The sequence below is a fragment of the Anser cygnoides genome, chromosome 1, assembly GCF_040182565.1.
Source record: "Anser cygnoides isolate HZ-2024a breed goose chromosome 1, Taihu_goose_T2T_genome, whole genome shotgun sequence".
NCBI lineage: Eukaryota > Metazoa > Chordata > Aves > Anseriformes > Anatidae > Anser > Anser cygnoides.
The window spans coordinates 165,711,525-165,738,402 of NC_089873.1; the positions used below are offsets into that span (position 1 = coordinate 165,711,525).

General features: G+C 39.1%; 1 protein-coding gene across 1 annotated transcript in view; it reads right to left on the reverse strand.

The window, feature by feature from the left end:
- Nucleotides 1–2,614: 2,614 nt before the first annotated feature.
- Nucleotides 2,615–26,878, reverse strand: part of NDFIP2 (Nedd4 family interacting protein 2) — a 141,506-nt gene continuing 117,242 nt past the window's right edge. Inside the window, exon 9 of the mRNA XM_048047471.2 lies at nt 2,615–4,123. The gene's annotated coding sequence lies outside the window, so the exon portion shown is untranslated. The remainder of the gene's footprint in view (nt 4,124–26,878) is intronic.

The window sequence follows — 26,878 nt, forward strand, 5'->3', positions numbered from 1 at the left end:
GCCAATCAGTTTCACTCTTCAAGACATATCTTTCTTTTTTCTTCTTTTCACCATGGCAGTGAGTAACCATTGGCACAAACTGTGAAGGAAAGTGCTAGGTCCTTCATTGCTCAAAGCCTTTAAATTAAAAGTGAATGTATTTCTGGAATATATACTTAATCTAAAAGCAGGCTGTGAGTTTCAGTGTAGGAGTTAACTGGAAGAAATTATATGATCTCTTTAGATGAGGTAAGACGATTATCTAAGGCCAGAAGAGAGCATTATGTAAACCAGCAAGATTTTAGGGAAGATTGGAAACCCCTTTATTTCTTATCTGTTCTGATTGTTACAAGCTGTCCACCTCTTTATATTAACATCTAAGCACAAAATCCTAGCACCATAGGGCTAAACACAGAACAGTAAGTACCAATATCAGAATTTCTCACTCAATTCAAGCAATATTGAATTTCTGAAAAGGTCAGGTCTTGACTCACTTAATGCTACAGTAAACACTAGGGACTTTCTGGTGTTTTGCTGTGTAAGTACCTGCATGATTCCACTAATTTTAAATGCAGGTACACTTTAGACTTGTACTCTCTCTCTCTTTCTCTTTGGGGTTGAGGCATTTATTCAGAACCCTTAGTACTGAAAGTAGCCCTTGTTACTTCTGTCAGCTAATGAAAACCAATTCAAGAACTCTGGCCAAGGAAAAGATAGAAAGAGGGTAAGCATTAAAACCTCCCTATACAGTTTCCCTGTACCTGTAGCAAACAGATAAACCCTTCACAAGGTCAGGCAATGTTTCCCAGGCAATTGCACAGATAACAAACTGGCAGTGCTCAGCCAATGGATCTCTCAACATTACTAATTTGCTGAGGATGGAAACGATACTGCATTTGCCTAATGCATCCTGGAGCTGACAGAGATAATTCTGCATCCAGGCTGTCAGAGAAGAAATGGAGCAACAGATGACCTTCTTCTACGCAGACAGTTGTAATAAAGACATGTGCCTATCCACTATTTATTGAATGAGACCTAGATGATAGTAATCCTGTTGTAAAAACACAAAACCAAAACTGAATTCATTCATTTTATTGAGCACCGTAGATTGACTACAACAATAAAGTGGTAATACCTGTCCTCCACTGATTTTATCTTTATTGTTCACAGCTTAATTGTCCCTCTAGCACTAGGATATACAAATGTATTATTAAAATGAGACATCTGGCAGTGGCCCTAAATGCCTCTATGTCAGGAATTTACTGTGTATTACTTGTAACAGTAAATCTGTTGTGCACATCTGCAGCAGCAGAGAAAATCACATCTGACAGCAATGATACAAAACATTCACAGGAGCTTTGCAAAAGCACAAGACTGAATGAATCCAGGCTTTTACAGTGCTTTACAATCTTCACTGAACCTGATCAAGCTGAAGAAACCCATTTTATGGCACTTTTCTCAATTTCAAATCAGCCATCGTTTCCTGAAGCAGAACATGACGAAACATTTCAAATAAATATGCTCATAATTAATTTTCATGGCACTTTTCATGAACTGGAAATTGTGTAAATGTTTGTGTGCTTTGTGGATGAGTGACTAGCTGTTTTGTTTACCAGAAATAATCTTAGATGTTCACACAAAGAAACCCCAAATACTTCCAAACAATCTGTATGGCCAAGTCACTGTTTCAAAACTTTCTTCCTTTAAAATATATTTGTGAGATGAGGATTTCATTTAAAAATACCCAGTGGTATTTTTGCAATTAACATTTCCATTATAGTTTCATTGTATTCTAAGTATAAGAAACAGAGAGAAAAAGTTGCCTTGGAGCAAAATTTCACATTTGAAATCTCATTCCAGAACCTGTAACTCTTTGGTTTTGTACTGTCTATGTTTCTGTGTGTCTGACAATATCAAAGTGATAATTTTTCGCTCAAAATTCCATGCCCTTCCTGGCCTTCCTAAATAAACACACAAACAAAAAAATATATATTATTTTTTAGTATTCCTTTTTTACTATGAGGATCAAAGTTATACAATGAAAATGATTTTATTTTCACTGAAGACATGCCAGGTCAGATGTATCTTTTCAGGTTTTATGAGTTTTTTAAAAAGATACTCTACTGTGAAGACTTGCAGTACGTCACATTAAAATAACAGATTTGATCTTAAGAACATATGCATTGTGTGATATTATCTGAAAAAGATAAGCTTTTATAGAATAAGTGACATCTGACATCAAGTTACAGAAAAACTGACTGTAAATAAGGTTTAAACACAGCTTTGTGCTTTATTTAAGTGTCTTTTTCAGACATAGCTATAAGTTGTCACAGCTATGTCACATTCGATGATATTCTCATTTCCTGGTAATTTTTCTCATACAGTTGTCTTCATATGTATAAATTTAAAATAGTGCTGTCTGATGCATGAGTCAGAGAGCTGGTTTTGTCTACCAGAACTGATAAGCACATTTTTTCTACATTCCTAAAGAAAGACTATATTCTGTCATATAGTCTTCCCAAAATTAACAATAGGTACTTTTCAGTAAAGACTTAGAAACTACTTAGAAACATGTTTTGCTTGGAAATTGTTTTTTTTTGTTTGTTTGTTTGTTTTTTCATGACAGTGAAAAAAAAAACAACACTGATATCAATAAATGTTTTATTGTCTTAATGTAGCATTCAGAGGAGATAACACTACATCTCCAAATTCTCTCTTTGCTATTTCATCAGATTGGTAATTCCTTACCTGGGTGACACAAATGACAAATAAATCATAAATCACCCCTATGTATTCTAGATGTCATTTTGCAAGTCATAGAGTGAGTCTTTCATTTTTTCCTCAAGCAGTAGAAGAGAGCAGAGGCTGTGCCTGTGCACAGACAGATAACTCATACCAAAACAAGAAAGGATCTATCAGGAGGGAAAAAATACCTATGAAGCTGCACAAATGAGCAAAAGAAAGAGTTACACACTGAGGCTACATACTCCTGGCACGAAAGCATGGAAGCTAACTGCTCCGTTACAGGGGCATGCCAGCTGCAGAGCAACCATTGCTCATTTTAATTGCCAGGAGTGCCACTTCTCAACTAGCAAACATCTGAAGTATGGGAGGCTTTTCTGAATATTAGAATCAGCTCCTCATCTTATACTAGAAATATAGAAGAATAATGTGGTTTCTACTGGTTCTATAGTAGCGAAAAACTCAGCAGAACTAGATTTAAGTGTTTCTTTCAGCATACAGCTCTTATTAGCAAGGTATTTATTTTAAAAGTGACTAATATTTCCAAGCAGCCTGCATTGTGACAAACAGCTGCATGGTAAGCCTGCATTGCCCTACCCTGTTGCTTGCATACTCTTTTGGCAACAGATGGCACGTGAGAATCCAGTACTCGAATATCTCTAGGTGGCTGTACTTTTGAACAAAGGGTGAGTGAACACTTCTAATAATGGGGATTAACTTCAGTCCTGCTATGCTTTCTCTCTGCTGAACTCAGGATACCAGCATCATCCCAAGTTGTTTGGATCCAGAGAAATCATCTCCCATGCTGGAGCATGCAGCCTTTTGTCATGTGGATAGAAGCTGTCAGGAAGAGTAAGATTACAAACCAGCATAAGGACAGGAAAGGAAAGCTTAAGCAGAATGTATTCCTCCAAACTGAAGCCTGGCTGGCGCCCAAGAGTTATTATTTCCATCCATGCAAAAATTAAGTGTTATGGGATCTTCAACAACAGTAGCCAGTCACCACATCGTTCTTGTATCCCATCGGAGAGATAGTACTCTAAACAACGCTGCATATCCAGATAGTGGGGCATAAATTCCATATTGACAGAGGAAAGATTGCCACCTACTGAATCGCCACCTACTGAATCACCTCCTGAGTCACGCCATAGCCAAACCACAGATCAGAGAGCTGGAAGCATGAAGTGCCATACTGGAAACCATCAATGATGATGCTACACCCAGGTCTGAGGAAGGGGAACTTCCCAGGTTGCAGGTTTTCTGTCTTGTGGTTCCCTGGCACAGGAAATGTGTGACATAGTATAAAATCCGCTTTTATTGTAAACCTCAGAGCTTGACACACATGAAGATCGAGAAAAGAGTTTCCATTTTCTGTAGTAGTGATGGTGTATACAAATTCTGCCTGTAAATGTAAAATACAAATTCAGATTATCCAAATATCCAGCTGCAAGCCTCTGACAGCTGCAAAACCCCTGAACAAGATGAGGGAAGAAACGTGACAATGGTTAGTGCTACATTTGAACCACTAGACAAATAATGATGGATCCTTACTAAAGAAACTGTTTGAGAGGTTTTTTCCAGACCATTGAAAATCTTAAGGTGATGGTGAGTCTTGAGCCAATATCAGTTTGCTTTCTGTTGCTGTTGTTTACATTATCATTATATGAATTTGACTTATTTGAAGATTTGCTGCACGTGTTTGCAGAGAGTATTCTGCAGTTTTAATTACCCTGGTGCCTGCTCACATTCTACCCTCAGGAACACCAATGCAAATACAAATTAACAGGTAGGGCAAACTCTGCATCTGAGGTTTGCTTTTGCTTTACATACTTAAAATAGGAATAAAATATATGCAGTAGGTTAGGTGAAAATCCTCGTTTCAGTGTTCAGATTTCACTGTTTAGTTACAGCATCATCATCCCTTCGTAATCAATCACCAGTGAGTTTCACCCATCCCAGCTTACAGAGCTAAAAGTATTCATCCTACATGCTTCCATGGGATGAATTCCCACTCTCCACCCTCTCTGTCTTGTATATAGTTGGTAATGAAGAAATAAATAGATAGATTGGTAGGTAGATAGATAGACAGACAGACAGACAGATAGATAGAAAGCTCTGCTTGGTGTAGCCCACAGAGTTTGGCCCAGGCCAAAATTAAAGATGCCTCAAAATGGTATTCTTTTCCCCAGTGTGTGTCTTTGGAGCAGTAGGTGTCTTTGCCTGCCAGGCACTTACTGTGGCTGGAGGGCTACCACTTGAGAGGTGTGCACTTGACTTGTCTGGCTGCTTCAGAGATGACTTTGCCAAGCAGAGCAGATGTTCTTCATATAGTGAAGCTCCATGTTGGCTCAGGGGCTTGGTCCTCGCCCCTCTAGCCAAAATTATGAAGTGGGGCCTGCTTTAATGGACTGAAAACGCACAGTCATGCAGGAAATAGAGCATGAGGTCACAGGAGTTAAGCATCCAGCACATCTGCAGTGCGGACCTCCTGCAAGGAAGGGGACAGCCATGGTGTCCTTGTGGGGAGGGCAGCCAGGCCACAGTCACTCCAGACAGACAGGGGATGGCTTGGGGAGCCTGGCTTACCAACAGGCCCCAGGCCTGGCTTTTGTGAACGCTTAGACAGGCGGGCTTTTATTTGCATGAAAATAGGCTTTAGGAAGCCATTAAAATGTAACAAAAAAGTATTTAATGCCCTAGGGTGTACCCAGCTTATATCAACCTCCTTATTAGACCTTTTTTTTTTTTTTTCCCCTCTTTTTTCTTTTCCTCCCCTCTTTGGCATGTCTCTGCTGCACAAACAGTCCATATGGAAAACAGTACAGCCTGGAAACACCTAGCTCTCTCCGTCCCTTTTTTGCTTTTGGCTTTTGCAGCTGCTGTTTTCTCAGTGTTGTCTCGGGGCAGTTTCCTGTTGCCATAGCTGATAGCCTGCCAGCGCCTGCCTAGGCCTTTCAAGTGTCAACACTGCGAAGTTTGCTGCGATGGCCAAACGCTTGTTAATTAGATATAGCAGCTGGGTAGGGGTGAACCACTGAGATGTATAAAGGCATGCCGCTGGTGCAGGAAGCGATGCCTTTTGAATCTTTTCAGCACTCTGAAAGCTTTCAAATCAAAGAGGGTATGTTGCATTCATTAATAAACCCAAGTTCCCATGCAACTGTGTTAAAGCCAGTAGTTTAACTTTGCAACGGACAGGTGAATTTTTCAGCAGTGTTTTACACCGGAAGACAAAGGGAAAGAAAACAAGAGTTTATGTACTGCCAAAGGTATTACTTCCCTATCTAGCAGCCAGACAGAATTGTTAAACTGAGCTAGGTATTTGCCATTTCCTGACAATAAAAGCTTCTTTTTTTCCTCTATTTTTTATGCTTCAAAGCTCACAGCAGCCTGCTTGATCTCTGTCTCACACTTTTTTTAGACATGTTTCTTAGTTTTTTTTAATTTTTTTTGGTAAACTATGACTAAAAGCTGGAATTAAAAAGAAGAAAAGGAAAAAAAAAAGAAAATAAATTAAAAAAAAATGTTAAAAAAAAAAAAAAAGCCAAGGAACCTATAGACAGGATTAATGACCAAAGCTGCTTTCATTCATTGGAGCAGTCCATGTGATCTGCACTCTGCATCTGTTTTGCTATGGCAAGACACAGGAGTGCCCAACAGCTGGGTAAAACAGACAGAAAGGACAGAAAGCAAAGAAAAAAAAATGATAAGAAACTAATAAACAGTGCAAACTTATAAGGGTACTCTGAACCAAAGAGCATCTTAAAGACTTTTCCAGCATTTAATTTTAATTGAGTTGGAATTTCCCCCCCCTTTTCTTCCCTCTTTTTTTTCCTTTATCCTTTTTTTTTTTTCCTTTCTCCTTTTTTTTTTTTTTTTCTTCTCTCTGTCTCTCTTTTTATGTACCAGAGGGGCAGCTGGGGAAAAGATTGAATGCTAGCAAAACATGTTTAAAACTGAAACAACCACAGTAATAATAGTGACAAAATTGCTTTGGAAAAGTTAAACAAAAGAAGTGTTAGAAACAGGAAAGGGCCATATGGCTCAACACGCCTGCCATTTTCTGGTTTATCTTAATTGTTTCCCTCACTTCTCTGCAAATGAATACAAGTGTCTCAGACTCATTTATATGCTTTCATTTCCCTTTCACAGTAACTTGTTCCAAGGTAATTTAAGCCAAGACACTTAAGTGATATTTAGCTATTTGACTGTTTAGAGAACAGCAGTTTAGCTATATTCATCAGCCGACTGCAGCTACTGTACTTGTTTTCAGAATTTAGTTACACCAACCAGCTACCTGCAGAATGGCCTTCTTTGGGGGAAACTAAGGCACGCAGGCCCTGACCCAGAATGCAGTGCGGTCAAGAGGAGCTGTGACATGCAGTTTAGCAGATTTTGGTTCAGGCATATTCTTCTATTCTAAAATGTAATTCTAATGAAATGTAAATTTTTGTTTGTTTGCTTGTTTTTCCATAAATTTATACAATTAATTTATATTTTTTGTAAAATCTTTCATCTTGATATAATCATATATCACATTATTGTAATTAAAATAACAAGTGAAACCTCTCCATAATACTTCTCGAACAGTTACCACAAGAGTTTGTCTCAAAGGGATTATATACATATATATATATATATATATAAACTTTAAGCCTATATATATATATATGACTGAGGTTTAAAGGATATTTTGATAGGTGAAAAATTCCCCCAATCAGAAGACTTCAAATCTTGCTGGCTCTACTTTGATTCAGGTTGTGATCATTTTGGCCTTGGGATATGCCGTTACTGTTTGATTTTAGTAGTTCTCATCATGGTGCTACGAATGTGTCTGCAGAGCATGTAGAGAGAGGCCGAAGGAAGGTGCATTGAGATGTCTGGGGATAACCATGATGCAAGAGGGACCCTAAGTCAGGAAGGAAAAAGAGTCAAAACAAAACACTTCCTATTAACAATAACATCAAGTGAAACCATGGCAAGCTGTTAAGCCTTTAAATAAACATACCATGACAAGCTGAAGCATAAGCTTCAACCAGCTTGTTAGAACACAGTCCTCTACCATGACAGAAGTTAAAATGTTCTGCATGCACAAAGCTTGTGCCAAGACACAAGCCACATCTTGGCTACTCCGGCTACTCGGAATATGCAGCAGATTAGGGGGGAAGCACTGTTAACGGAGGGAGACAGTGCTTTTCTCATCTCCGGGCTCTTTTCAGCTTCAGAAAATGCTGACTTGTAGAATCTGCTCAGAAAACTCTTGTTCAGGCAGAAGCCAGTAAATTCATTCTTTCTTACAAAAGATAATGAATGATTAATAAGTGAGTCAATTCAGTGAATGTCTGGCCTGTGCTCCTCCCCATATGTCTTCAAGAAAATAATTGCAATGGTGGGGACACAGAAAGGAGGGACAGACATCTGTTGAATGAGAGTACAGATAATTTAAAAAATATATAAAATCAAAAAACTGCCGTTTACTCAACTGAAAATAAAAGAAAAAATAAAGAAAGGAAAAAGAAAAGGGCGGGGGGGGAGGGAGGGTGGTTCAGATCAGTGTCTTTACGGGGTGCTTAAAACAAAACAGGAATATACAATATGTTTTCTACTATTATCAGAGTAGCACCACAGACTGGGAAGCAGTGAGCTTTCTAGGATGCATGTTACAGAGCTCCTGCCTTCATCAGGAGATTTTAATGAAAGGAGCAGAAAATGAAGCCAAAACATTTCCAGACCTGTCCAGTTTTCTGCTGCCATTCTAGCTGTTTTTTAGGTGTTCAGAATGCTGTCAAAATTTTAACACATAGTAGCCCTGAAAAACAGGGAAAAGGTTAATAGAGATAATTGCTATTATTGTCATAGAAAACTAGTTTGTCCATTGCAAACACAGAGAAAGTGTAAATTCACCTTAGAGATGACCTCACTAAAAAGAAGAAATCATTTTTGTGGTTTTCTGAAAAGAACATCTCAAAAGGTGGCTAATGTCCTTTGGAAACACATTGGCTATAGAGTTTAATGGGTTGCATACATAAGAAAACATTTGGGGGTGGGAGTGAAGCTTTCAGAGACCCGAGAAACACTGTCTTATCTTCTCATGGAACACCACTGTGCTGTCTGACCAGGCTCATGACATGGTTGTTCCTCCCATTATAATTTCTTTGATTAATTCCTAAGCCTAGTTTTGTAATAAAATCCCTTAATCATTATTTTTTTTTGCCTTATTAAATACAATCTCCATTTGCTCTTTTGCTTATACATAGCTTATATTATGATATCAGCATGTGGTATGTAGTCCAAATATATTGTCCTTTACTTTAAAAGTGTGAGATTTGCTAAATCATAGACACCTGTGGCAGGTTCCTTCCTTGATTATGTTAGCCCTGACTCTTTTCTCAGCTTCCTCTTTCTAAACTTAGTTTTATAGGTCATCTCTTCTGTCTCCTCCTCAGATCTTAGAGGTTTATTCAATATTTCCCCTAACCCTAGATGCATAACAAGATCACTGTTAAACGCCATCTCCTGAACACAAGGACGAATCTCTTCCACAGATTTGTCCCTGGCACTTTCAGGAAAAAAACCACACATTCACTGTCTTCCTTTAATTCCCATGAATAGTAGTTATATTTGCATGTTTGTTATATCCCTTTTTCAGAGGAATACAAACCAGGGCTGTGAAGATCTCTAACTCTACTGCCTTTCTAAGAGACACTTCTATATCCCTATAAACCTACAGTCCTCATCTCTCCTCCAGGAATTAGACTCTGAATGCCCATTCCTAAAACAGGTATTTGGGGCATTTCCTTAGGTAGTGAAACAAAGCAACTCATTTTACACCTCCTTCTCAGAGAGATCCTGCAATAAACTGTGTGGATTGCAGAGTGGAATGCTGCAGGTGATCCCAACATTATGTTAGATCTGCCAACCTGACAGGTTCAACAGAAACCTCTGATGTTTCCTATCCCCATGCAGTGACCCACAGCTAATCTGCATGACAATATATTGTGTAATTGCAGGAAGCCACTACAATATCATTCAGGAACAGGAAGCTTGGGAACTGTTTACAGCCACCACTACGGTGACGAAACCTGTCATTACCTTGTGCACTGTTTTTTCTGAAACATGGATGGAATTGCAAAGTCTTATCACTCAGCTTTATAGGAAAGATCTGCTGAAGTAAAAGAATAACATGGGAAGAGGAAAAAAAGAGACTGGGCTTGGTTGATTGCTGTCATGATTACATTACACAGGTTGAAAGACAGTTTCGGCAATTGCTTATTGTGCATGAGAAGACAGAATTGTTTGACATCAGTTAGGCTTCAGTTAAGTTTACTATTCCTTATCTCTTGTTTAATGTAGTACTTCAAAGGAGTACTTGCTTCTTGTCCTTTGACTCAAGTGGGCACAGCAATGGGATGCCATGTGGGAGATGCAGGCTTGAGAGCATTCATGTGCTCCCAGCCAGGCCAACAAGAGGCAGGCAATTCTGCCAACTATTTTCTCTGCTAATTTAGACCAACTCATTAATTTGTACACAGCACTTTTAGAAAACAAAATTCTACCCACATGCTGGATATGAATATTAAGAAAAAAAAAAAAAAAACAACAAAAAAACACGACACATCACAACACTCCAGTAGCTGAATTTTGGACGTATTTGTAGCCAGTTGGGGATTTTAGGATTCATGTTCACATTCCAGAAGAATGGAAACAAAGAAGAGACTGTTTGGAACAGAAACCTGCAATCTCCAAGACAAGGGCTTAAAATGAAACACAGCTTGATAGGTAATGGTTGTTAAGGAAAAAAGCTGCCTATAGTTCAAGTATATGGGAGTTGTTACAGTCTGAAAAAAACTTCCAGGATCAGGCTGGTTCTTGCTATGAACTAACCTTTCAAATCTACTTTTGAAAATTCTGAGTTACTGCTCTTTTAATGTATATCTCAGGTGGGAAACCATCAGGTCACCAAATGTAATAACCCCAAAAGAGATGATGTAGAGACCAACCAAATGAGATATACAATACCACCTTTAGATTTAGAAATTAGACTTTCCTCTGAAGAGAACATTGTTAACTCAGAGATGGCACAGTGATGGTTACACTAATGTTGTCTTGTCTTAGGAGAGTAATTGGACCCCAAGAGACTCTTCCAGAATGTATACATATATATATATACACATACTTTTTTTTTTTTTCCCACGTAAAATGACTAAATAAGATAGGACAAGTGTACCACAAGCATCTTTTTTTTTTTTTCTCTTTGTTAGGAAGGCAATAAAAACTTGTAGGTCAGATGTGATGTGGCTACTGCTGAAGCCAGTAGCAAAGTCAAGACTACTGAAGCCAGTCTGCAAAACCATAGCAGTTAACCAAGTGCAAGGCCAAACCACACAGACAAGTCAGTGGGTCAGCATGAAGGTCCAAATCAGGGAGATACAAGACCAGGTACAGGTACAGCTCCAGAGTAGACCTGGCAGACACCAAGAGAAAAAGATGGATCTTAAAAGCAACTCCCAAATGAATGAGGAGCAATCTTGCTAAGGCACCACATGGCTGGGCATCTAAATTGTCTCTATGCTGGCTCTGAGTCCAAGTAGCCAAATTCCTGGAGGGGGTTGTCTTCTGGCTGTTGCTTACATGGCTAAGCCATACTGAAGCTTGGACCAGACAAGTTGCATTGCTTCTGGTATGTCCCAAAGGAAGCTCCCTTTGGTACCAGTACCAGTTTGGATACAGGCTTCCGTACAGTCTGACTATTCAAATGCTATGGCATTTTTGTAGCAACCACACTGCTTTTGATGTTCACACTACCTCTGATAATTATAAACTTGCTATGCATAATGGGAACATCTTGTATAGGTGACTTTATAGAAGGCATGTGTTTTAATAGCCAGAGTACTGTTACTTTGAAGGAAACCTTATGCTGCCATTAGTGCTATTGCAATCTTAAGGACTCTCGTGGAAGAGGGTACTACTCGGTCTAAGAAAAGGTATCAGATCTGGCCCCAAATAAGTAACTATTCAAGAAGCAAGAGAGCTCTTCTATTTAATCAAACACTTTTTTTTTTTTTTTTTTTTTTAGAAGCGGAGGAATGGAAGGAACAGAAGGGAAGAAAGGGAGTGAGAATATGCCTAAGAACATATTCTAGTGGTTTCAGTTCTTGGTTTAAATCAATGTCTCCCATGTCCTTGAAAATACCATTGGCATCCAGTCACTTGATTTTAAGTACATATCTTTGAGCTGCCTGTACAATTCTCTCATGTTTTTCTGTTTACAAAGGGGACAAAGAAACAGAAGGAGGGAGAAACTGTATTTCAAAAGATTAGTGTACATGTTTTAATCACTCGCACTTTCCATTGTTCAAGATTACACTTTTATTAAATGAATGTTTCACTTTCAAGTATATATGAGAGTATTTGAAATATTTCAAGGGTACTTCTTTTAGCTTCTAACAAATAGACGTTGCTGCCACCATTGGACTATTATTTAGATGGAAAGTGGAATGGGGATTTTCTGACCTCTGATGCCATGTTGCTTCATTGACAGGCACATAGGCAGGTGTACATTAAATAACAGAATGCTCATGCCATAGTCAATTGATAAGGAAAAGTTAAAAAATGTTAGACCAAATTTTCCAGTTGTCCTTGTATCTGTACCAGGGCAAATAGAAACACCAGTGGGATTTTTTTTTTTTTTTTGGACTAATATTATTAAAGGATTATAATTTTTAACTTCTTGCTTGTAAACAAAGTAGAAGACAAATTCTTTAACCCATGTTTTGTAATTTAACAAGACATTATAAACAAGTTAGCGACAGTGTACGGTGGATGCAGTGGTTTGCTCACACTAGAGCAATTAGAGACAGGTAGTGTTCTGCTTCCAAATGAGACTCAATTGACCTGCAAACTGCACCTCAGGTAAATTTGTGAGTCAACTGGAATAAAAAGCCCTGTCACCTTTAACATAAAGGCTAAGATATACCACAGAAAAATGACGCATTTTAAAGGACAGTACAGTATAGCATGCCATCACTACTTTCCAGAAATATTTCTAAATATTTTCTTACAAATTCCATAGGAAAATGTCCCACCTTTTTTTATTACTGTTACAACTACTACAAAAAAATGTTCCCAAGGAAAAAAAAAAAAAAAAAGCCTACTTCACTTCTAAGTCAAGTAATTCAAATCAAATCTGTGGCCAGGCTTTCATTTTGGGGTCAAATTCTGTATGCAGGTGGTTCTCATTGAGTTCAATATGATCCCAAAGAATGCAGAAGAGGACTGAATTTGGCCTCTATCAGCTAGCCTAAATATATGATGCGGTTCTGTCTTTCTTTGCACTGTATTGGAAAGAGATACTGTACCTCTTTAGTTTATGAGTCTGCTTATTGTCAGTCTTGGGGAAAGAAAAGATGGTTAAATATAGATTTCTACAGAATGTTTCGATTTAAGTAAAAGAATTCAGTGACCACCAGTTTGGAACATCCTTCTTGTGTCATAAGTAAGCAGTAAGCAGATTCAAAAAAGCTGTGCACATATACTTAATTGATTGAAGCAGAGAACAAAGAGAATGTCAGTCTTCCAGGTTTAGATGAGGATCAGGTGGTTTCTGAAAAGAAACAGGGCCTTTGTTTTGTTTTAAGCAGAATTCTGAGAACCTCCATGGTTCCTCCTCCTTCTGGACATTCTGCACTGCTCTAAAATGCAGGAGGAAAAAAGACTCTGCAAATATACTTATTGCACCACTTTTCTCATTTTTTCATACCTTCGTACTTAAAATTTCCCGTCTTTGAACAAGTTCCCTCAAAACCAATGTTCTCATTTAGCATTAGACAAAGGTTAACTAGAGCAATGCAGTATTATCAGGACATGCTACTTGTACAGGACTTGACATTGCAATGCTTCAACAGGAAAATCTCTCCATAGCCTCAGAAAGTAATTTCCAATTATTCAAATCCCATTGGAAATAAATAAATAAATAAATAAAATAAAAATAAAATAAAATAAAATAAAATAAAATAAAATAAAATAAAATAAAATAAAATAAAATAATAACATAAAATAAAATAAAAGTTCATATGGGAATTTAGTGCACTAAAAAGGAAAGTGATTGGCAGTGCTATCAGCAAATTGTAGCTCTGGGAGGATTAGCACTTAGCAGCCACAGATTCCTCTCTTATTCCTGTCCGAAGACTTGGCAGCTTATGCCACTGCCTTGGCTGAATCTCTCCCTTCACATTTCTGTCCTGTAGGGTTAGAGAATTCCAGCTTGCTCACACCTCTCACTTCAGGGGCTTATCCAGATGGAAAATTAATATTGCATGGTGTTTGGCCCTCTGATCCCTCTCTTTGGCTAATACGGAATTAATCTGCCTACCCTGCCTCAGAATATGCACTGAACAAGGAGCCCAGACAGTGAGGAGAGTGCAATGCTCTCCTATAACATAACCAGAAATGCTGTACCATAGAGTGGCCAAGTGAATTATTTTCAATAAATAATTTATTTTCTAAAATAAATAAATAAATATGACAGTTTCAACTGACAGGTTCCCCAATGTGAATCAGATTTTGCAGATTTGGATTGACACAAAAAATTAGGCAAACATTCAAAAATTACAAATTGGCTTATCTAGTCTTTCTGAAGCAAACTGATAAAGAGGGGCTACATTTATGAGGGAGATTTTGAATAACTCACAGACCAGAGGAGGCATATATCTTACTGGTTAGGATAATCTTTCACAAAATATGAAGCCAATGTTCAAATCTTCCCTTTGCCTCATTCAGTATGTGAACATAAAATGTGTCTTTCAGTGTTCCAGAGCACAAAAACAGCCCAGCAAATACATGAGCTTTTCTGTGGAAACTGTTCTGCTTTGCATGTGAAATAGGAGCCACCATGACTGGTATAAAAAATGACCTTTCTCTCCTAACTATTTGCAGTATAAACCCCTGGCCATTTTCTTCACCCAAACTATATTTATTTCAAGTACAACAGTTTCAGTAAGATAGAAAAAGAAGGCCGCTCTCAAAAAACTTGTCATTAGGATTCAGTTTCTTAATGGAAAATCCTAACTTGAATCCAGGACCTGATGAAATAACTGGAAAGTGATTTGAACCCATGTCTCTCTCCCTCACCACCAGCCAATACACTTACCGTTACAATTTGGGTTTAAAAGGGAGTAAACTATTCTCCCTTTGATCTATGGGCTTTTTTTCCCCTTTGACTAAATGGTAGTGCAAATTCTGCGGGAGGCATAGAGATCTCCTCCGTTCAGGCATTGCTCACGCAATTGCTCTCGGATCTCCCAGTCGCATTGAACTCTGGGTTGTAGCACAAAAGCTGGGCACCTCCGCTGGGTGTCCTTCTGAATGGAAAAGGATGCAGCCACTCTGCATTGTGCAGCACTTAAAACCACAGCGTGGTAGGGCCAGCTCCCAGAAAGATTGTTCTCCAATTGTATTGCTGTTTTTCTTCTTTTCCTTTTATGAATGGAATCAAAACAATTCTCTCATTATTCTACTAAGTTAGAAACTGAGAACAGTGACTTGCATCCTAACTAAAGTGACCAGCTTCGAAAGGTGTTTTTCGCTTTGAACTTCACTATTATACCTCATAAGGAGCTAAATAATTTAATCACAGAAGAATAAAGTTTATAATAAAGTAGGTTATTTATAGCAGAGTTCTATTTTTGAATGAGAAACACTGTCTCTGCTCTGTGACAGGGATTAGCTTTGGCTGATACTGTCTGGTTTGTGTAAAATAAATCGGAGATCACGGTATGCATATTTTAAACTATCAGTTTTCCTCTTTTGTTAATATTAATGTCATTATCAGGTTCCTTATGCATTTGATATAGGTTCACTTAAAAAAAAAAAAAAAAAAAAACAGTTGCATCTAAGTGTTCCTGTGTGTGGAAAATGTAGAGAAAGAATTATTTCTTCCCCTCATTTATTTATTATATCACGATTCCTCTTGCTGTCTTCTGTCTGCTTTAACTGCCAAACTGTCTGATATTTCATGTATTTTCCACTCTTCACTTAAAAAAAAAAAAAAAAGAAATCACAGCTGTTCATAGTTACATTGTCCACTCTAGTCTTGATACAACTAGCTGAAATGCTCCATATAATATTTTTAGATCATGGTCAATTCAGCAACTCCTGTTTTTGAGACATTGCTATAAATGTAGGCTCTCTAAATCCACATTTAGCTACTGAGAACAACATTTTACTTGGATGAATGGAAATATTTAAGAATTTTAGTATATTTCAGTAGAAATTCAGATGAAATTTGGTGTAAAATCTGGAAATACAACTCTTTGTAAAAGAGATTTTCTGATCTGGGATTGAAGAGTGCAAGCAGGCTGTAATGTACATTTAGAGTGCTTGTTCCCTACAGCTATGAGGGCTGCGGTGCAATACCTCAGCTCCCATGACACATGGCAGAACTCCAAGCCATTTCTTTACACAGGGGAAAATGAGGCACAGGCTCTTAGAAGTACTGAGTTCTTGATACCTGAATATCTTTGAGGGTTTCAAGGGAAGATTCAGGTAATGCTTTTGTGGAGATTTTAGAAATAGTGTCATGAGAAGTTCCCACTGAAATCAAAAGAATCTAAATGCAGAAAAGGAAGCATCTCATACTTCCAAATCTCCCAAGACCCCAGCTGCTCCCCTATCCTTTCATGGAACACATACCCCCTCCTCCATGAGAAGTTCCTGATGAAGCAGAGACCCAATATAAAATCCTGTGTCCTTTGTGTGTGGAGCCAGCGTAGGGATGTGCTGAGATCTGATGGCACTGGCTGTGCACTCCCAGCTCAGGGACTGGACTACAGCAGTACAGAGGTGCCACCAATACAGTCATGGCAGTTCAAAATCCCTTCCTCAGCAGAAAGCAGGTGGTTTGACTCATCAAAACTTTCAGTTGCATTTTGCAGGTGCCTCGCTCTCTTCATATAGTCTTCATAGACTGTAAAGAGAGCCTAGAGGAACTGTGCTCCCAATTTATTATATTATTCTTTTTATTTAATTATTACTATTTTATTATTATCCCCACCAACAACAATTGTATGTATTTTCTTAAAAAGCGAGATAACTGCAAAGCTTTGGGTTGGAGACAAGGTTAAAAGAATGTTTAAACAAGAACAGAAGAGATGGTAACTTTTGGCAAAGTATTGAAAAACTGGGTGAACGCTAACAACCTACCCTATGTCAGCTGCTGAAATTTTCAAATCTCATTTTCATTGACAATATTACAGAGCACTATAAATAACTAGAGATTTGTATAATACAGAACTTTTGAGTAAAAAGACCATATGCACTGCCATCACGTGCTCAAAGTTAACTCAGACTTCAGTTCACAACATTTTTTTAACCCATGATTCTATGTTAGGAAAGAAAAGACAAGGGAAAAAAAAAAAAAGAGAGAGAGAGAGAGAGAAAGATTCATTATTACTTGTATTTTTGTCCAGCATTAAACGTTAATTAATACTTTGAAAACATTCCCTGGTGCTGTCAATGGGAAATAATAATAATTCAACAAGAAATCAAAACTGTTAGTAAGAGGGCTAAAAATACACTGCATTTTCTCTACACTACAGCATAACCTAAAATACTTTTTTAGCACCGGAATATCAAGGAGTCTAAAATTTTGTTTGTAAAAGACAATCGCGGTGCTTTCTATTTAAAGTGCAATAGTCATAAATGTTTGTGTATTATCAGACGTTTCCGCTCATAGACTGAAGAGGAACTGTATAGTCTGTTTGATTATCTTTGTAAGAATAAGTGTACTGCCAGAATCTCACCTCCATATCTGCACTAGAAAAAGAAACTGCTGATCAACGATCAAGACTTGGAGTCCTGTCTAGGAAGTCTAGTACACAAAATATTTAAGTCACGGAAATAGCCTGTGATCTCCATCCTATCTTTTCCCTTTTTCCCTTTCCCTGGTTATACACTACCTAAGAAAATGCCAAGGTCCTTAGGTGGCCATTAACAACTTGACACAAGGGCAGATTAACACTCACTGCACTCAGAAGTATGCATAAAAATTATTCAGATTTTTAATTATGCTATATACATACAGATATACGCTGATATTGTTCAGTGAGCAGTGGGATGAGTGAGTTTTTTGTTCTCATTTGTTCCCACCCAATGTGTCCCTCTGTGATACCCTGAAACAACTCCCATAGATGTCAGAAAAGCAGCAGCATGTGCTGTGCTGCCCTTAGTTAGTAGTGTGTGCGTGCTGGTCAGCTGCACTGCCTTCAGAGCTGAATTATAAAGGCTTTTCCCTTGGTAGCAGACCTTATTTGGGTCTCTCTTACCCCTGCAGCCTTCAGTTTCCATGAAATGTGTAGAAATTAGGGTTTCTGGGACCTTCTGCTTGTTAGTTTAGGTTGTCACATAGTAATTTGTTCAAAAGTTATTACAGAGGAGACCTGAGCAGGACATATGGACATAGACTTCACCATGTGCTGGTCTAAGCCTCATTCCTCTCAGAAACCAGGGTAAACTCATACAAAACTTAAATTATTTGAGTTAGGGAAAATGCTAAGGGAGTTAACTCTATTTAAATATACAGGTTTTAAAAAACACTGAAAAACACTTTAAACAGAAAAACAAAGGAGTTTGTGTAGCACTTTTTTAGATGTCTTGAAGTTTAAACAAGGCAGTCATGTCATTTCTCATTTCAGAGAAGTCTAAAATGTGAAGTCTGAAGGGAGTTTGGGTGCATTGGTGCATTATCAAATGATGTGAAATGATAAACCCGTGAAACTGGTAATGCCATAAATAAATAAATAAATAAAAATCACCTTCAAATACTTTGTAATCAAAGGAGTTAAAATCCTAAGATGGATTTTGCCCTTTGACAGCCCTGGAAAAATAACCTTAGATTTTAATGGAAACAAAGGTATAGTACTACAAACTTTTTTTTTTTTTTTTTATGTTCTTGGACCAAGTCTTGCATCATTGAAACAAAAAGTCCCTGAAAAGCAAACGGAAGTGTTTGTATGGTTAAAGCAGGAAAATTTTGGTCTACAGCTTTTCTTTCATGGCAATGCTGATGTACTGGCAATAACTACATTAGCATATTTTGTAGAGAGCAGTGTTTGGATTTCTGACATCAGTCCAGAAAAGATAGTCGAAAATGTGGAAGAAAGGCCCAAAATTGCAGAATACCCACTAGTCAGTAAGCCTCGGTTCCTGTCTCTCCCACTCAAGTGTCTTAATGTTATGTAACAGGAGAAGGGAATGTTCCTCTCTTTTGGCAAAGGACACTGAATCCAGCAATTTGTCTTGATGGGACTGAGCAGAGCACATGAAAACAAATGAGTTATTACAGCCTGTGGTTTCAGGAACCGGTTTAAAGATAGCCTCAAAATTATCAAAATTTACATAAAGAAAGACATCTGACTATGGCCATGAAATACTTCTACCAAGTTTGGAAAGCAAAACTCAAGCAATGAATGGTCTGTGTCATAAATCAATTTTTTGGCTGCACGAACAGGCCAGCGAAGAAAGAACATTGAATAAGCAAAGGTTTTAATATTCTGACAATTATAAACAGTCCTTTGTTTTTCTTTTTCTCTTACATGCACATGGGTGTGGGCTGGGGAAGCCATATATTCATAAAACATCTGGTGTTCAGATTGTTGTTATAATCAATCAGTCTTTTTATTTTATTTTTCCAACACTACAGGAAAAAAAGAAAAAAAAAAGAAAAAAAAAAAGACTCGGACTGCTTAATTAAAGAACTAAGGCCTCCTCCTTCTGGATACAAAGGAGCAGGATCTGTCTCACAGTTTACTGTTTGTGAGATTTGTCTTAGGGTAAAGAAGTCTTGATGGCCGGAAAGAACAGTTTCTTGGTTTTTAGTGTCTTATGGTAGAAGCTGCACAACCGATGGTAGACAGTCTCCAGAGCAATTGTTTACTCACAGTACAGAGAATAGCATTGCTGATTCACTCTTTTTATGCACTTACATCCATTACTTCTGAGTTGGAGAGACAATGCATAGTGGAAAACCAATACTTTAGCTTTCAGTCCCTACACTTACAGACATAGTAATAACACAAACACAGGCCTAGACTTCCACAGAACCACAACACTTCCTAGCTCCTCATTAGTAATAATGCATTACAACTTCCCCGGGTGATTTATAGCCTACTAGCATTAGGTTTGCAGCCTCATTCATCAGGTAAATTCACCCCCCCCCAGCAGTGATGGTATCTTCTTGTATCTCTGAGAAAGAAGGGCCACATTTGCAAAAGTACTTTTCGTCCAACCATGCCTACAGAGGACGGAGATGTGATTGGTTCACAATACTGTGTTCACAAACTGAAATTACTATGACCATTTTCAGATCTATTGAGGCTGAGAAATAAACAAATACTAAGAAGAAAATTATTTATTAGTCATTGCTCCTTCAATGCAGTAAATGTATGATGTGTTTGTGATTCTGCATTAATCTAACTACATGCTAATGGTTAACATGCTCTCCAAATTTGTCTATTTGAGACGATGTTATTAAAGCCATAGTTTCTGTCTTCCCAGAGCTATGCACAACCATTTAACAGGTGGCAAGAAGCCTGGCAAAGCCAGCGGTCTGACCTCTCAAAAATCATTGAACAGCAGCACAGAGAAATACTACAGAGATGAGTAACTACAAAATACCAGAAGCAAACTGCAGTGCACTGATGCAAAACAACTGAGGCAAGGATTCAGCTGTAGATTCAAATACTTAAAGTGTGATTCTTTTACTTCATATATTTGTACCTTTTGAGATAGCCTGGGATATCCAGATCACCCGCACAGGACTAGCAGATAGGCAGAGGACCCACTTACAGGTGACCTGGTCCTCTCTTGAGCATTGGAAGGAACCTGGTTCTCATACATTACATGTATGAGAGTGAGCCCCAGCCACTCTGATTTCTGTGCTCTCTGGATTTCACTGACCTTTTTTTTATATTTATTTATTTCTTAAACTTGGAACTTGTCTCTGTAAGTGACTAAGTGAACTGCAAGGCAAAGCAAAGTGAGTCAAGATGTTATAGATGTACAAGGTGATTTGCACACATTTTTGTACTTGTGTAAACAGGATGTAGCACACATTTTCACATGTTAAATAAAACCTGAAAAAGCCAAAGTGCCTCTGAGTTCTTTCCTCTTGCTTTGAAAGTTATTTTTTTCCCAAGGTTTGTCTCTCATAAACATATTAAAACACCACAAGCAAAGGAATAAGATAACCCACTGATGAAATGACTAGCCACATAAGTGTCCTCACTCTGCAGGAAACCTCGTCATGACTTTGCCTAGCCTACACATTAATGAAAAAAACCTTGTGTTTTGTAAATAAGCTCTGCAAAGTCTGGTGGAAAAGTGCTTTCTTCCTTGTTTCATCAATAAGGTTACTATGTGACTTTTAAAAAATTCCACTGCAGTAGGAAAACTTCTGTTTCCTTTTATGTCCAGATTTAGCAAGTTTTTCAAAGCCCTTCTTATTAAGAAAAGTTGTGGCTGGAAACATGGATAAGTAGCTACAACGATTCCAGAAGCTATAAATATTCAAGTTATGATATCCAAGAAATTATCCTCTCTGAGGTGGGCTTTATTGTCTCCTAGGGCCCACCTGCAGCTAGGTAAGGGCCTCCCAAAGTGAAGTGGATGGCCCTAAATGATCATAGGTGGTTTTTAAAAAATAAACACAAAATTAGTTTCACACCTACTTAGACAGTTTAGAATTTTAATGCGCAAAGTCTGCCAGGGCTTTGCAGTGAAATAAGGCCATGCATTCAAGCTCCCAAAAACCAATCAGAGAGCCAGGCTGAGTACTACCCATTTTGCAATTAGGAATCGCTGCTCAGTTTTACACCATATTATTAATGGACAAACTGCTGCTTCGATCATATTTTAACATTTATAAGCTAACAAAAACAAAAAAAAAACAAAAATAAAAACAGAACAACAACAACAAAACAGCATCTTATGTTAAAAAAAAAAAAAAAAAACTTTTTTAGCCTGAGAATACCAATAAGAGATCCATTTCATGCCATGTCTGTAGGCATATAGTGGGCTTTTCATAGTTTTTTCTCTACATGTCCCCCTGCACACACACAACCCACCCTACCTACCCCCTTTCTGCTGAAAGACTGTCTAGGTGTGTTTTGATAAGTTTTGTTTGTGACTTGATGTCTGGTTGCCCTGGCCCAGGCCAAAAGCTTTATATCTTGCATCACCAGCCAGATGGAAGTTCTGTCCCACCTCCTGAGAGGTGCTCTGACCCACCTTACCCTAACACTTCCAGAGAGCAGCAGCAGACAGAAGCCCAAGCACTGCCCCCTGCATTGCACATGCCATCAGTTCATCAGTCCAGTATGTCCTGCATTTGTGTTGGATTTGTTCCACATCTGCCAGACAGCTCTTACACATTTTACCAATTTGGAAGAGCTCTAGGTATGACTGAGCTTTACTCAAACCAGTTGCTTGCTTTAGAGGAGGGATGGACAAGGGTATGTTTCACTTTTATGTCAGCATTTCTTTATGTTGTTCAACACTGAGCAGTGATTATACTTCCCGTGGTTCAGGTATTCCAGTGGATTTAACTCTGCCACCTTTATTCCACATTCAAAACAGTGTGATGAAGCAGCCACAGTCTGTGCAGTTTTCCTATCCTTCATACACTTTCTGTGCAAATTTTCTGAAAACCTTTTATCACCCAGTTCCTCTTCACTACTAGGCAAAATGGTGAAAGACAGAAAAGGGTTATGGTGTTGCCAGGAGTCTGATTCATGGTAGCTTTTTGAGATGCCTTTATTAGCACAGTTTTAAAATTTCCCTTTTATATTAGGGATATATCTGAGTTCCAGTGCCTGGCTATTAAAAGCAAACAAACAAATAAACTATCCAACCAACCAACCAACCAAACAAAATATTCAGGCCTTGTGCTTGCCTTTTTCTTACATAGATAGATTAACAAATATAATAAAGAAGGGCTTTTCTGGGAAATCAAAAGTGAACAATATCTGAAGGGAAACAAGCTCCAAAGTCAGTTGCAGAGAGAGAAGAGAATCTTACAGAGTAATACAGATTTTGTCAACACTCCAGTACAATTATTGTTTAATATTTATAAAGAAATAGTTCTTGAAGATCCTAAATAGGGATCAGCCTCTACTGTGCCTGGCATTGTTTGGATTTCTGTGAGAGAACATTTATTCATACTGGAAAAGCCTTGCCAATTTCTTTTTTTTTTTTTTTTTTTTCCTTTTTTCCCTGTTTACTTACAGTGATTTGTACAACCCCAAAGATATGAGTTTGTGATATCAGGATAATTCTGTCACTGTTTTTAATGACTGCATTTTGTATTATATTTCTATATCCCTGGAGGTGTTCAAGACCAGGTTGGACGAGGCTCTGGGCAACCTGATCTAATGGGTGGCATCCCTGCCCATGGGAGGGGGTTTGGAACTAGATGATCTTTAAGGTCCATTCCAACCTAAGCCATGCTATGATCCTATGATTCTATGATTCTGCAATTCTATGATTCTATGATTCTGTGATTCTGTGAGCAGGTTTCACCCCTAGGAAGTTCCAGCTCAGAACCACATATGAACAATACAACATTATGAATGCCCTCGTAATTAGATTCATTAAAGGACTATGGTGCCCAAAGTGCACCTACAGATAAATCCAGACTCTCTATCAGGCTTAAATGCTCCAAACCCACACAAGCCAGTGTGGGACAGGTGTCTCAGGAAGGACTCCACCACAGTTGGCTCTTCATTTGTACAGTAAAATACCTTAGGAAATAATAGTTATTCTTATGCTGCCAAATATCTTGGCATCCCTCCCCGCCACCCCTCTAACCCCCTTCACTCCTGATTATCTAATGTTCCCAATCTTATTCATAATCTGCTTTGGTTTGAAGTGAAGAAACTGTCTCTCTGTGACACCAGCCTTGCAAGCTGTCCCAGGGAAACACTACTCAGGGATCACTCCCACCAGCCCACATGGCTGCCCATGGCTTCTCCCCCAGTGCCACTGCCCCTAAAGCCCTTGCTACAGTGACATGGCTATTTTACTTCAGCTGGAACAAATGTCTTTTGCTGCACAGCCACAGCCACTGGGAATGAGGCTTCTCCCTTGGAGTCTATGAGCTAGGATTACTTCCAAGCTCTTTTCTGATAATGATGATGATAACAGCACATTTATATAATAGCCTGTATCCAGGTCTAAGGTGACTAATTTCAGCACCCAGCTCTAGGGCATATGTGCCTACACCTCACATATATCATCCTAAGTAAGTAACACAATCCTGATAAATTATGCAATGCTTTTCCCTGTATTCTCAGTGAAGAGGCTTATGTGCCTATGAAGAGGTCCAGAAGACAATCCAAGCACCCTAAGCATATTTTTCTCTATAATGACTGAACAAAACACTAATGTAAATGCTATGTGATTCCAACCCAGCTGAAATCCATCTCAAATCCCCTTCTTCTGAGAAAAGAAGCTGAATTCAGAAAGATAGGTATTTTTGCACAGTAATGAAGTTGTTAGAACATGTGCAACATCAAGACTGTATTCATGATAAGACATTTGTGAAACCATCACCTATTTCACCATAACAACCCACCTACAAAGAGCAGGTTGAAAAGACACATTAAAGTGTTAGCTGTCCTTTTTAGTTTGCTTACACCAGCAGTCCCACGTTATAATTTCTGTAGGGGGCAAAGCAGCATTAGCATTGGAAAGGAAACATAAAATTACTTCAGAAGCTATGATTTTAATTACAGTCACTGGAATGGGGAAGAGGACAGAATAGGAAATACAAATACAAAGGGAGTATAAATAGCATTCCCTCTTAGGACAGTATTATTTATCTTACTCTGGCTATAAAGTTGCTTTATTTTCATAACTTCCTGCTTTGGAAAGCAGCCACTAAATTAAAAGAAAATGTGGTTTTGTAATGCAAGGATAATTTTCTTAATTTATAAAACTGGAGAATGCAAAGACATCCAACTTAAAATGCAGGCTCAGGAAGGATTTAGACAATTCCAAATACTAAAAAAGTATTAAAAAATAGAAAAATAATAAAGAATTCCTTTCCAAAGAAAATGAATTCAAAATTCAAATTAATTGTGAATATTATGAACCAATCTCCTTTCTTGTACATTCATTCTCAGTCTGGTTTACCTGTTCTTGCATTCATCAGCTGAGCCGTCACTGTGTTAAATCATAGTGAAATTAATGTTTCCCCATAATGTAAAGTGTTACTGATTTTTGGTAAGGGTATCACAATCTCCCAAATATCTATATAAAGAATAAACAGATTTGAAATTGAATCACAGAATGGCCAAGGTTGGAAGGGACCTCAAAAGATCATCTAGTTCAACCCCCCTGCGGAGCAGGATCACCCAGAACACATTGCTCAGGATGGCATCCAGGCGGGTTTTGAATATCTCCAGAGAAGGAGACTCTACAGCCTCTCTGGGCAGCCTGTTCCAATGCTCTGTCACCCTCACAGTAAAGAAGTGCCCTCCTTAAAGGAAACGTATAAATCTCTGGTTAATGAATATCATGGCCAGCAGCGTATGATACAGTTGCCTAAATCACAGTTCTGTTTTTATTTTAGGCATCACAGGGTGGAGGAAAGTTCACACCATCCCAGCCAGACCCAGTACATGAAGGCATGTGTTGGGCGTCCATGGCAAGGTGTTGATGGTGAGGATTCCACAGGGGACTTTGGGGGGAAAGGCCAGGGCTGGCCCATGCTGGACACAGCCAGTTCCAGCCAGCTCCAACGGCCCCGCCACAGGGCACGGCTGGGCCCAGCAGCCAAGGTGGGGTCACCTCGAGAAAAGCCTATGTAGTAAAGGGCATAACACCACATAGCAGGGAGGAGTGAGGAAAAAAGAATGAGGAAAATACCCTGTGAACACTAAAGTCAGAGAAGAAGGAGGGGAGAAGGTGCTCCATGTGCTGGAGCAGACATTCCCCTACAGCCTATGGAGAAGACCACAGTGGAGCAGGTTCTCCTGATGGGCACTGCAGCCCATGCAGAAGACTTGTCCTGGAGCAGGGGAAAGATGTCAGGAGGAAAGATAGGCAGAGAGGAACTGTTATGGACTGACTGCAACCTTCATTTTGCACTGCTTGGCAAGGAGAGGAGGTAGAGTCGAGAAGGGAAGGGAGCTAAAAGTGACAGAGAAGGGCTGGGGGCAGTTGTCACTGCTGTCACTGTTGAAGATAGTAGGGAAAAACCTTTGAGTTGTCCCATAGGATTGTCTGAGGGCTCCTCAGATAAGGTAATGATCCCGATACCCCATCTGGAATCTTCTTCTTGCATCCCTCCAGGGGTAACTGCGCCTGCTGCTTCCCTAAAGTGCCTGTATACCAATGCGCGGGGCATGGGAAATAAACAGGATGAGCTCGAGACCTGTGTTCGGTCGCAGGGCCACGATCTCATTGCGATCACAGAGACGTGGTGGGACAGCTCGCATGACTGGAACGCTGTCATGGAGGGCTATGTCCTTTTTAGGAAAGACAGGCTGGGGAAGCGAGGGGGGTGGGGTTGCCCTTTATGTGAGGGAGCACTTAGAGTGTACCCAGCTGCACCTGGGGGAGGGTGAAGGACAAGTGGAGAGCTTGTGGGTGAGAATTAAGGGGTGGGCTGGTATGGGGGACACTGTTGTGGGGGTGTACTACAGGTCACCAGATCAGGAGGAGGAGGTCCATGAGGCCTTCTACAAGCAGCTGGTAGTAGCCTCACGATCACGGGCACTGGTTCTCATGGGGGACTTCAATTATCCAGACATCTGTTGGGTAAGCAACTCGGCCAGGCACGAGCAGTCCAAACAGTTCCTACAATGCGCTGAAGACAATTTTCTGGCACAGGTGGTGGAGGAGCCGACGAGGCGGGGGATGCTTCTGGACCTTGTCCTTACCAACAGGGATGGGCTTGTTAGGGATGTGAGGGTTGGGGACAGCTTGGGGTGCAGTGACCATGAGATGGTGGAGTTCAAGATGGAACTTGGTGGAAGAAGTAAAGCTAGAAGCAGGATTGCTACCCTGGACTTTCAAAGAGCCAACTTTGACCTCTTCCAGGACATGCTTGGGAGTATCTCATGGGTTAGGTTGCTAGAAGGCAAGAGTGCTTGTGACAGCT